Here is a 12,131-nt window from a genome sequence, read left to right on the forward strand (position 1 = left end):
CATATATACAAAAATATACTTAAGTGTTTTAAAATGTTTCAGGTTAATATTTTAGTAATGCCATAGAAGTATAACTTCGAAAGTGTGCGGAAACTTAATAGTATTAATTTCTTTATAGAATTTTAACTAATTGAATAGTATTTTAATAAAATTCATGGTAGAAAATCAGGACCAAAGCCTGGGTTTTATCGGAGCCGTTTCAAATAGTTTAAAATTTCTGGTTGTTTCGTGCTACTAATTTCTATCTGTGTTTGATGGTGGCAACCAATGTTTCATGCGGGCGCAGAAAGGATTTGTGTTATTCGCATCCAAAAAATTGGTATTCGAAAGGTGACTATTTTATTTTTTAGTTTATTTATCACGCTCGGCATTATTTTAAAGAGGCGTATGTTAATCTTCGTGTACGTGTTTCGTATTATAAGTTTTTTTTGCAACATGAACAAGAACACATGGATTTGCACGTAACTTAGGTACTGGCGAGTGCTAAAAAGACTCGTTCACAATTGTTTTTTTTAATATTCAGGATAGCTGTAGTAAAGAATGTTTCTTTCTATACCTCAGAGACATATGAGTGTAGTTTAAAGAATTGTAAAGTGTTTCTCATTGATCTCCGTTCCTTTTACCCAAAATATGAGTTTTGGACATATAGTAGATCTTAGTGTTGTATGCCAGTAGAAAGAACGCCAAAAGGTAATTAGGTTAATGGTTAAAAGTGCAGTTTCCCCAACAGTGAACATAGTGTCTTATGCCTCCGAGGTACAGACATATACACAGGGGCGTAGCCGGGGGGGGGGGGGGGTTAGGGGTTAACCCTCCCCCCCCAGCAACAAATCTTTAATTAGTTTCTTATTCATCACTCAAACAAATTTCATATTTAATTAATAAAATTTTTACCATTACAATATTTAAATTTAAGTACCGAAAACTGCTAAAATAGCACTATTTTACACCTTAAAATCCAAATTTTCCCGGGAGGGCCCCCGGACCCCCCGCTTTAATACGGGGGGGGGGGGGGGGGGGCGGCATGCTTCTTAACAGCCCCCATACACAAAACCTGGCTACGCCACTGCATATAGAATAGTTTAATTAATGCTAGTTTTTACTTGTGAAATTTTTTTTGTTAGTATCTGTAATAGTTTCAAAGGGAATAAAAATAACAGTATTTTATTACTCAGTATGGGACTACATACAGAAGAACTCTTTAACGTGCTTGAATAATGAATCGATCGGCCTTGGTCTGTGAGACAAGGAAGTCGGTATCGCCTGCAGTGGTATCAGGAGACCATGCGGGACCGAGAAGTGGCGAGTGCGCTAGTAGTTCGCCGGCGCGCCACCGAGCACTGGTGTAGTGTCGGCGGACAGCCTGGGAGGTCGGCAAGCGGCCGGTGCGACCCGCAGAGTTGGTGGACTACCTGCCAGGCGTTACCGGTGAAACATACTATTCACATGTCCCGAGTCAGACGCCCGAGTAATCCGCATTTGTGCATTTTGTGTTGTGCAGTTTTATGTTACTGTCTGTAATGACCTCTTTGTTAACAAGATGATAAAACAAACAAAATATTGCCGTTTGTCTATTTGGTGCATGTTACCCCCCCCCCCCCTTAAAAGTTAATAAAAGTTGACAACAGGTTGCTAAAATTCTAGAAAAAATTCAACATAATTCTCCCCCCCCCCCCCCTTTTCCATTCTACCTTTTTCGCCACCAATTTATTGGCGATTTATATAATACTATTGAAATTATAATTTAGATGCTATCAACATCTACACAGATTATAAACGTATTTGATTCTGGTTGGACATCAATATTTATTGAAAATAATTTTGCAGGTTTAAAAATGGTAAGATTTTTTTCATACAATGTTTTTTATAATATTTAAAAATTGGAACACTTTAGAGTTTTTTTCCATGTCCCGGTATTTCGAAAGAATCCTATTTTCAAATGTAGGTTATTTACGCAGATGTGTAGCATTAGTTGATTAGTTTATTTAGGTCACACCTCAGTTTTTTATACAAACAAGAAATTCTTCAAAACACAATGTTTATCCATTACAAAAATTAAAACCGTTTATCAGTAATTACATCAATTTATCTTTTCATAATTCCTTAGGAAACAAGTTTTGGTGTTTTGATTCCGTGCAGTGTGTTGTTCCCTGATAGATATGTGCTCACTAGCGCCATCTAGGAAGATTTATGGGAACTAGAGCTCCTTTGCATGTAGTTTCGTTTCCCACCGCTTGGATGCTCTGTCACACAAAAAATCCGCCTCGTCAAGGCTGTAATCTCTGTAGTGAGCCGGGATGATTTTTATGCCTAAAAATATCTCTTAAAATACACCTTTTAGTCATTTTAACTCTTCTAAAAAATTTTTAAAAACTTAATCCGGAAACCAAACTCCTTATCAGCCCTTAGCGGACTCTTAAATGCTTTTCGTAAACAGACCTCAGTTGGATGTCCTTCGTAGTTTCCAAATCGCATGGTTTTTCCTGAAGCTCTACACGCCGTATGTGTGCCTGGGCAGACGCACCGGGTCATAGCGGCATTTCCTCCCCCTTTACCATGATTTTTTTTTTTAATTTTCACCTAATTTCTTATCATAATTCACTAAACTTACTTACTTACTTAACTATTATTTTACTGCAGTGCTATATATAAAATTATGTTTTTGAACTACAAATAAAATATGCTAAATATTCCAGTTCTAAATGTACTAAAATTATATTAGAAAATTTAATTTGGCCGTCCCGTGTCATTCTGGATCCGCTCTTGAGTAGTTCACAACTAAAAAACATAAGCGAGTTTACAGCTGGCTATGCACGCGACTGTGCACACGATCTGTGCGAAATCGGTTCACAATTGAAATATTACTGTTAAATTCAGCCAATGAAATTTGATGATGTATCCGACATCTGTTAGCGGTATCAATAAATAACTCTATTGACTGCCAAATGGTTATCCCGGGATGTCTGACCATCAGTTTGTGAACACAGTTTTTCAACTTATAAATTAATTTTATAAATTAATTTAGGCTATGTAAAATTTTTAGTTGACAGTTCTAACCACGAAACATTTATTCATTGCTTGCTAGTTACTTTTTATAAATAATAGTATTAATTAATTTTTAAAGCAGTAATCGCACCTGAGCAATGCAATATCTCGACAATTTCTTGCCACTTTATGGTTGATAAATATAAACAGTTCTCTAGTCCCGCCAAAATGGCACCATACCCTTCTCTCATGGGCTGTTGCGCCATGTGTCTGTAACATAAATGTATTCTTTTCCCTCCTATGCGCAAGACCTATATTATACGTGCGCTATTGTGAATCAGGAGGTATGAAAATACGGTGGTTGCCACACGACCTACTGTGTATGTTATTGTTAGTTTTTAAATTGTGCACCCAGCTTGCACATATTATGACCAGTAGGTTACGTACCTACAAGTTAAGGTTTTTTTTTATTTATGTGTAACATCTTAGCTCTCGGTAAGGTGGGAGTGATTTCATGAATGCGGGAAGTCAAGGGACGGAAACATTTAACAACCACGGTGCTTCCATCCGTGGCGGATGGCGCGAACCGAAGTTCACAAACCCCAAGGAAAACTTTATAGTTTTGAAAATCAGTTCCAAAGCCGGGATTCAGTATTTTTTTTAAAGGTTTTGCTCTTTTATCGGAGCCGTTGCATTCTGTGCCGAAACGCCGGCACAAAAGGAAATATCCTTATTTAGTTAGAGGAGAGTTGGACAAAACCTATACCGTGCTGCCATCTATCTCTGCTCGTGTCAGTTAATTACTCGTACGATTACCGCTAGCCAGCAACAGATAGCGCGGCAGTCGGCAGCGTCAAGCGTTGTCTATTGAGAAAAGTGTGTTTTCTGACTGATGTGATGTAATTTTTGGCTTTTGTTTGTATGATAACTGCAGATGAATGAAACCGTCAAACTATACAGGTGTGTGGGCATAGAAATGAGTGTGGTATGCACTACAAATACGTGTGTGTACTAACTTGTACGTTTCTCATCTTTCCTTAGAAATGAATTTATTTTGTAGCAAGGCGTAGTCTGACAAAACAGGGTACTGCGTGGTCGGTTAAAACAGGGTAGTACCCTGTTTTATCCGACTATACCCTGTTTTATCAAACCGTTTCTTAACTATAGCTTTAAGTACAATGATCATTTCATATTGTTACCCATAAGTTCCAAACCATTATTTATTTGGTTTCGGGCACAAATTAATGTACAGTATTTTATTTAGACAGTGAATCATCATGCCTTATGTTCGCCAAACCAACAGACAGTCTTGGTCTCAAGATGCTATGAAAAATGCAGTTGCTGAGGTTTTGGCTGCCAGAATGGGATACCTTAAGGCTTCTAAAATGTTTGGCGTCCCACAATCAACTCTCGAAGCGAGAGTGAAAAAAGCCATAACTGGTTTATCGCTTGAGGATGCTACTATGAAAGGCTCTTGAAGTGGCTCAAACGATTCATAGAGTTTTCTAACCCTACCGAGGAAAAGCCTGTGTTACTTTTATTGGATGGGCATGCCACACATACAAAAAAATATTGAGGTGATCGATATGGCACGCAACAACCACATCATTCTTCTATGTTTCCCCCCACATTGCACGCATCGTATGCAACCTTTGGATGTGTCCTTCATGGCTCCACTTAGCAATTACTACTCCGAAGAGGCCAGGAAGTGGTTGCGGACCCACCCGGGAAGACCAATAACAATCAATCAAGTTGGGAAACTTTTTGGCAGTGGCGTAGCGTGGGTGGGGCGGAGGGGGCGGCCCGCCCCGGGCGGCAGCCCCCGGGCGGCAGCCCGCGGGGGCGGGTCGCCGGTGAAGCGGGTTGAGATCTGATCTATGATTCATTCATTACATGTGTCAGACACACTATAATGTTCCATTTTTATCTAACATTTTGCGCACCAACTATTTTTTAATATTTATTTAAAAGAAAAACTGCGAAATCACTGACAGAGCTCTTTATAACGTTTGTTTGTTTACATACGAACGGCAACATCGCATCACGCCGCGCCGCCCGGCGCGCGCGAGCCGAGTTGAGCGGCACTCCTTATTATGTTAATTACTCATACAAAATCTTTTGTTTCACGCGTCGGCCCGTGTCGATGCCTCTCTTTCGCACTCATTGAATTTAGTACTACGCATTGTACTGTAAAGTTTGACCTTAACCCAGGGCAAACCAAACAACTTCCGCGAACCGGGACACAGTAAAACTCCTATATTGCCCCGTACCGCGAGCGCAGGTAAACCCAAAAAAATATTAAAACCCAAACTAATAGCAGGCTTAAAAAATACTAATAAGGTTGCGAACAGTGAGAGGAGGCAGCAAGTTAAAAAGACGCAAAATTTATATGACAACATTTAATAAATATATATATATATGTATATATATATCATAAAATCGTTTCATCAAAAATCGGCGCATCCATCATAAAATACCTACCCTATTACTACTTATAAAAAATAGCTATATAATAATACTAAAAAAATACTTTAACAATTCCCCGAAAAAATTATAATTTGATCATATACTTCGGAGCTCCAAAAATTAAATATAATTACCAAAAAGGCATTAAAAATATATAAGAACATATTAATACAAATACAAATATAGATACGCACCGGGCGTATCACCGCTGTAAATACTAATTAACATAGGCGAAATCTAGCAAAAAATTGACACACCTTAACATGCAAATAAATATACCAAAAATTTAGCAAATTACAAATTATGGGTTTACAAGCCCTTCTCAGTTAAATCATTTTCTAACGGTCGACGCCTTTTTTCTTCTAGGTCTGGCAGGGATTGGGTGAAACACGCTGAACGTAAAATCCCAGTTTCAGTTTTATTAGTCCGTTAATTTAAATCCCAAAAATCCACAAATTATAGTTTCGCACCAAGGGTCTAAAGGGTCAACGGGGCAGTGGCACAATTACCTCAGATCTACTATGAGCTCCGCTAGACTATAAACTTGGCTATATTGTCGATTGAACAAGAATTGGCTGCTAATATTGATTTTGACAAAGTTATTTCTGACTTCGCTGCTCATAAGGCCCGTAGAATCCGCTTGTAAAACCACTCATCCTATTTTAACTTCAATAAAAGGTACCTCATTGCATGTGAAATTTAATTTTAACTAAGCACCTATAGAATGGGGGCGGCAAAATGGGTCTCCCGCCCCAGGCGCCGAGATGGCACGCTACGCCACTGCTTTTTGGTGCCGCTTTCATGAAAGCTGCATCAATTGAGACAGCTGCGAATGTATTCAAGAAGACTGGGATATTTCCACTTGATCCTAATGTATTTTCTGACTGGATGTTCCAACCTGCTGAAACCACTGAAAAGCCTCTAGAGGAAATTTCTCGTCAGCAAAGTTTGGTCATTTCAAGCATCCACCAACCACTGGTACAACCTACCATGGCTGAATATGAACCTATGGCCAGCACACCTGAACCTGCATCTAGCCAACGTGAATCTCATGGGCCATTTTCGCAGTGTCTTTTGGATTTCGAAGCATTCACAACAGCCACATCGGCATTTGCTGTGTCACCGAAAGACATTAAACCCATACCTATAGCTCAGAGGAAGGTTGAAACTAAAAATAACAGGAGACGTGGCCAAACTGTGATCCTTACAAGCTCCCCTTATAAAAATGAACAAGGCCTAATTGCTGCACAAAGTAAGACATCTGTGCATAGTTCTACTGCTAATCCCAAAACAGTAAAAAAAAAACTGAATTCATCTAGAGACAGGTCACATGTTAATGAGTCTACAACTCGCAAACACCACAGTAATAAAAATGCAGTAAAATATCCGTAATGACTCAGGACAACTCTGAAACATTTAATGAAGAGGAAACAAATGCAGCATGTCTCTTCTGCTATGACTTGTATTAAAACTCCAAATCAGAAGAAGGGTGGATTAAGTGTGTTATGTGCGATGAATGGGCACACGCACAGTGTGCAGGTATGGACAGTGATGATGTTGGTTCTTACACTTGTGATTATTGCCAACGATAGAATATTGTTTTTGGTATAAATGTGTTGTATAACTTGCACTGATACTCAGAGAGTCTGTGATTTCAGGCATTTTGAAAAATGAGATCCTCAGAAAATGATAATGATGACATTTGACTTCCTTATTGTGGTATTTGTTAATGTATCATAGTAAACTGTAATATTAATGCAAGTCATAAATCATATGTAATAACGTTGACAACACTTTTTATTAAATATGTCTCATTTTGTATCTAAATACCTGCACTAATATGTTCGACATTGATGTACCCCGTTTTATCGGTATGATAAAACAGGGTACTTAGCAACATGAAAGAAAAGTATTAATGTTTTATTTCACATTGCTTGGATCCGACTATTAATATGCACTATATATATATATATATATATATATATATATATATATATATATATATATATATATATAGTGTTTCCTTGCAAATAATGGATACTCAGGTATAATTACCAGCCACTTAATGAGCATATAAACACTAAGTACCCAGTTTTAGCCAACTCTCCCCTATATATTGATTTATTGGCATTTTGGTAATATTTTGTTCATTTCAAACACTAACACACTGTTTACAAAATAAAACATCTATCTACTGATGTGACTCTCTATGGAATTTAACGGAATGTTGTAAAGATTCCATTGCCAAGTCCCCTCTGAGGGAAATTGTTTTTTGAGTATATTTTAAAACCCTATTTATTATTACTGTAAGACATTCGAAACTTATTTTTAAAAATTGTTGATGATGCACCATTGTTACATTTTTAATTAAATGTGTATTGTACGTTTGGTGATCAGAGGCTTATGTGTCCGAGTCAGCTGAGCCAATCGCAGCCCAGCTTTTTAGAATGAACCTAAATTCTCTTTGTAATATGGATGGAATGGAGTTAAGCTTGTATATATCAGGTCAGAAGTATTAACTAGAATAACATCTGTTCTGTTATAACGGATAGGGAGTGATTCTTATTGTTTATTTAGCCTAGGCTTGTTTAACTAGCTATGGAATAGTGCTGATAAGTATCAACTGTTATGTTCCAGAAAGAAAACGCAGTAAGTCGCAGTGCACAGATACACTCCATTATATAAAACCATTAAACGACTCCCAGTCGTTTGTTTGGATTAAGAACTGTTTAGAACTATGAGACCGTTTTTAAATGAAAATTTTCAGATTGAAATCATTTAAAAATTATAATATAAGTGACCGAAATTAAGTAAAATAACGTCATACACAAATAGATATCACACTGACACTAGTATTTACCAAGTGTTCTGAGGGAAACAGTTTTTAGCTCTACTCTGAAAATCGCTAGCATGAGCATAACTATGTATGAAAATAATCCAGCTTTTAAAAGCTATTGTGCATTTAACCTCAGTGGAAAGAAGTACATTACCCGAACTATTGCTAGTTTGTTGCTCATCCTATCTTCCTGTATATATGAATTCATGTGAATGCAGGAGGCTTATATAATAAAATTAAAGTAAAATATCATGTATGAGTAATATAAACTATATGATGAAACCTAAAGTTTCTAATTTTAAATTTTTCTTCAAATATTTACCATCTGTCGTAGTTTATTTATGTGAAATTGAGGAAATAAATGTGTAAATATAAAGGGTAATAATTTTATTTATATTGAGATGTTTTATAAAGACTTAAAAAAACCTGACTTGGAAATATTTTTTTCATACATAGTGTTTTGCAGTCTATTGATTGTTGCAGTGCGATATTGTTTACATGGAGAGTTTTTCAGTTATATAAAACACTGTTATGGAAATAATCTAATTTTAATTCATTCACTATCACATGTCAAAACTATAGTCTCCACTAACACTTTTCACAATAGTAAACATAAACAAAGGAGCTCATGTGTATACAGTGTTACACTTAAAATTTCGCACTGTAAATGGAATGATTCGATAATTGACGTAGCTGCTCTAGCAGAAAATTCTAGTGGCGGGTGCGGAAACTAGGTGCGATTCACGTCCAGAAATGTGGTTGAAAACACAATTTGCGTATATTTAACACACTTTGCATTATTTTAAAGAATTATACGTTAAATTTTGTGTCCTAGTTTTATATTGTCAGTGTATTTGCAACATGAGAACACATGCATTTCTCGTACCGAGGTTAAATGTTACATTTCACTGGCGAGTACTGAAAGACTCACTTTTATTTTTTAAAATTATTTTATGGAAGTAGCAAATTTGTAGAACTTAGGCCAAGGTTAGTTGCGCACATGTCGCTTGGTTGGCGCCTGAAGTTTCGAATGTTTTATAACTAAACTACGTTTAGTTGTTTTTTACATAAATGAAGATTAGGTTTCAATAAATTTGTGTTTATTGCGTATGCTTAACTTTGAATTCATAATGTAATTATTATAGAACTAAGTTGTTTATAATTTATTTATTAATTGAGTGATTATTTAATTTCATAAAGAAATTTAAAGCATTTTATCACTTGTCATTCAATTTTTAATCAGTTATTTGTAACATTTGATGCTACACTCTTAGTTTTATGATACCGCCCATACTTCTCATACAATTTGGTTTTATAAAGCTCTGAAATATTAATTCTTCTTGTAGAGTTTTACCAAAAATGGTACTTAAAAACGTTAATTTAAAACTGTAAATGACCTAATTTCAAGTTCTCAGTTCATGCTACGACTGAAATGTAAACATTTCAGTTTGAAATTTTTTTAAATCATTAAAGAAGCATTTATTGAATTGCTAAAAGTTTTGACAAACTATCAATCATAGTTGTATTATGAATTCAACTTAAATTATTGGGGATGGGAAAAGAAAGGTGGGAAAGGGGGGGGGGGGGGGCCACAACATTACAGAAGCTGAACAGGTTAGGAAATCTTCCCCCTCACAATTATAATGAACTCTTGTATATTTATGTGTCGGTAGTTAACAAGTTTGCTTAATATTTTAAAGTTCATAATGATCATCAAGCTGTAGCAAATCACATTTGTAAATAAAAAATAATGCCATTTTTTAAATGGGAGAACTATGTCAACTGTGCCAAAAATAAAAAAAGTAAATATAATTATATCCAACTAACCTTAGGAGCTGATAAAGGCGTGTAGCTGGAGAGCCGTATCAGTGAAGTTGGTTTCCACTCGACTTCGGACTTGGGTCAGGTGGCCGTGGCATTTAACTTGACATTTGATATTGAAGCCAGGCAATTAAATTATTATCCAGAAAAACACAAATATAAATAATTCTAAAAGATATTATACTAAACATATTTTTCTAACGCATCACACCTAGATGATCAATATTTTAATTCGTTATAATAATTTAATAAAATATATAGTTAAAATAATTTTTTACATCACTTATACAATCTTACAAAGTTTTTCAGGAAACTTACAAAATCAAGCTTGTGTGCGAGTGCTACTAAACTCTCTCTTTGCTATTTGCGGTGTTTTAACTATATTAATAATATTATAAAAAAATTAAAAAAATAAAACAACGAAGATAAATAAACAAACTTTAATATTTAAAATGATAAATTTTTAAAACAGTAAATAATTTTTAAGGAAGATAAAATATTACAATGTTTGAATTTGATATAAAATTTAAAATTAGATAAGAAAAAATGCATGTAAATAAGTTAGTTACCAGAGGAGAGAAAACCTTACCTATTAGAGACATATTACCACGAGTTAAATTACCCAACCGAAGATTGGTGTAATTTTTTATATGAACATTATTTTTTGTTTCAATTTTTTTTTCATGAAGTATAGCTATACTTTTTGGAAGCAAAAATTCTCAAGATTGTTAAAATTTATTATTTTATGAAGTAGAGCACTAAGTAAATTTGTGCAATGTGTACACCATCATGTAGGAGAAATATGAGCTACATAATTAATCTGATTTTAATTTCTATACACACTAATTAAACGAGCTATAAAATGTTGTAAAAATAACATTTCAGTTCTTTCAGTATTATTTAGCCCTCATAACCAGTCGCAATCGAATTCTCATTTTGCATCAATATTTTTGCCACCCAAAGTTTTACACATAATAGTTGTGTACCAGCACTTATCTCTGCGTTTTTTTTTTTACTTGCTTGCAACTGACAACATTTACATTTCTTGTGATGCACAAGAGCACAATTACATGCTTCGTCTCTTGTCATTGCGTCTGACCCATAACTTAGCGCAGCATCCAAAGACTGCGCAAACAATATTTGGTGAGCGACTTTGCGCCTAAAACGGAAATGACGAATGGAACAAGATTTTTCGATGTGTAACATCTTAGCCCTTTGGTTATAACACATTTGGTAGGTGTAATTTCTTGAATGGAACAGAAGTCGCATGGAACGGAAATGTGTAACCATGGTGCTGCCATCAGTGACGGATGGCACGAATCAAAATTCACAAAGCCAAAGGGAAAATTTATAGTATTAGTTTTCTAATGAATTTTAACAAGATGGGCAGTATTTTAATAAAATTATTTGTTGAAAATCAGGTCCAAAACCGATTTTCGCTTTTATCGGAGCCGTTTCGTTTCATAGTTTGTAACTGCGGTCTGCTAATAAAATGATTCAGTAGTCAACGCCGCTGCTCCGCCTATTAATTCTAGCGGCGGGTGGCGGAAAAGTAGTTGAAAACACAATTTTCGTATGTATTTATCACGTTCGGCATTACTTTAAAGAATTCTACGTGAAATTTCGTGTCCGAGTTTCGTATTGTAAGTGTATGTACAACATGAGAACACAGGAATTTGCTCGTTATCGAATGTTACACATCTCTAGCGAGTACTGAAAGAGTCGCTCATATGTTTTTAGTTCTTAACCAAACTAAAAGTAAGGGTATTTGTAGGATTTCTTGTTAGGGAGGGACCTATGTGCGTCTCAGGCTGAAGCCTATACGCCTAGTTATGATGGAATTAGCCTCGCAGGGAGAGGGTCGCATGCATCGTGTGCTCTGTTCGGGGATTTGCCAGCCTTGGCAGAGATTAAAGCCATTGCTAACTTCCCTATCTTACAAACTAGGTTAAAACTATGTTAAGTATGACCCAGGTTAAACTTACATACACAGGGAAACCCTGGGCACAAAAATAATGGGCAT

General features: G+C 35.8%; 1 protein-coding gene across 5 annotated transcripts in view; it reads left to right on the plus strand.

Moving 5' to 3' along the window:
• LOC134527598 (kinase D-interacting substrate of 220 kDa) overlaps window positions 1-12,131 on the plus strand; it is a 354,998-nt gene that overhangs the window by 141,641 nt on the left and 201,226 nt on the right. The window contains exon 1 of one of the 5 annotated variants that reach the window (XM_063360427.1): window positions 1,717-3,945. The exons of the other annotated variants lie outside the window; for them this stretch is intronic. The gene's annotated coding sequence lies outside the window, so the exon portion shown is untranslated. Of the gene's footprint in view, window positions 1-1,716; window positions 3,946-12,131 lie in introns of those variants that run through there. 5 annotated transcript variants of the gene reach the window in all.

Source organism: Bacillus rossius, chromosome 1 (assembly GCF_032445375.1).
Source record: "Bacillus rossius redtenbacheri isolate Brsri chromosome 1, Brsri_v3, whole genome shotgun sequence".
NCBI classification, from domain to species: domain Eukaryota; kingdom Metazoa; phylum Arthropoda; class Insecta; order Phasmatodea; family Bacillidae; genus Bacillus; species Bacillus rossius.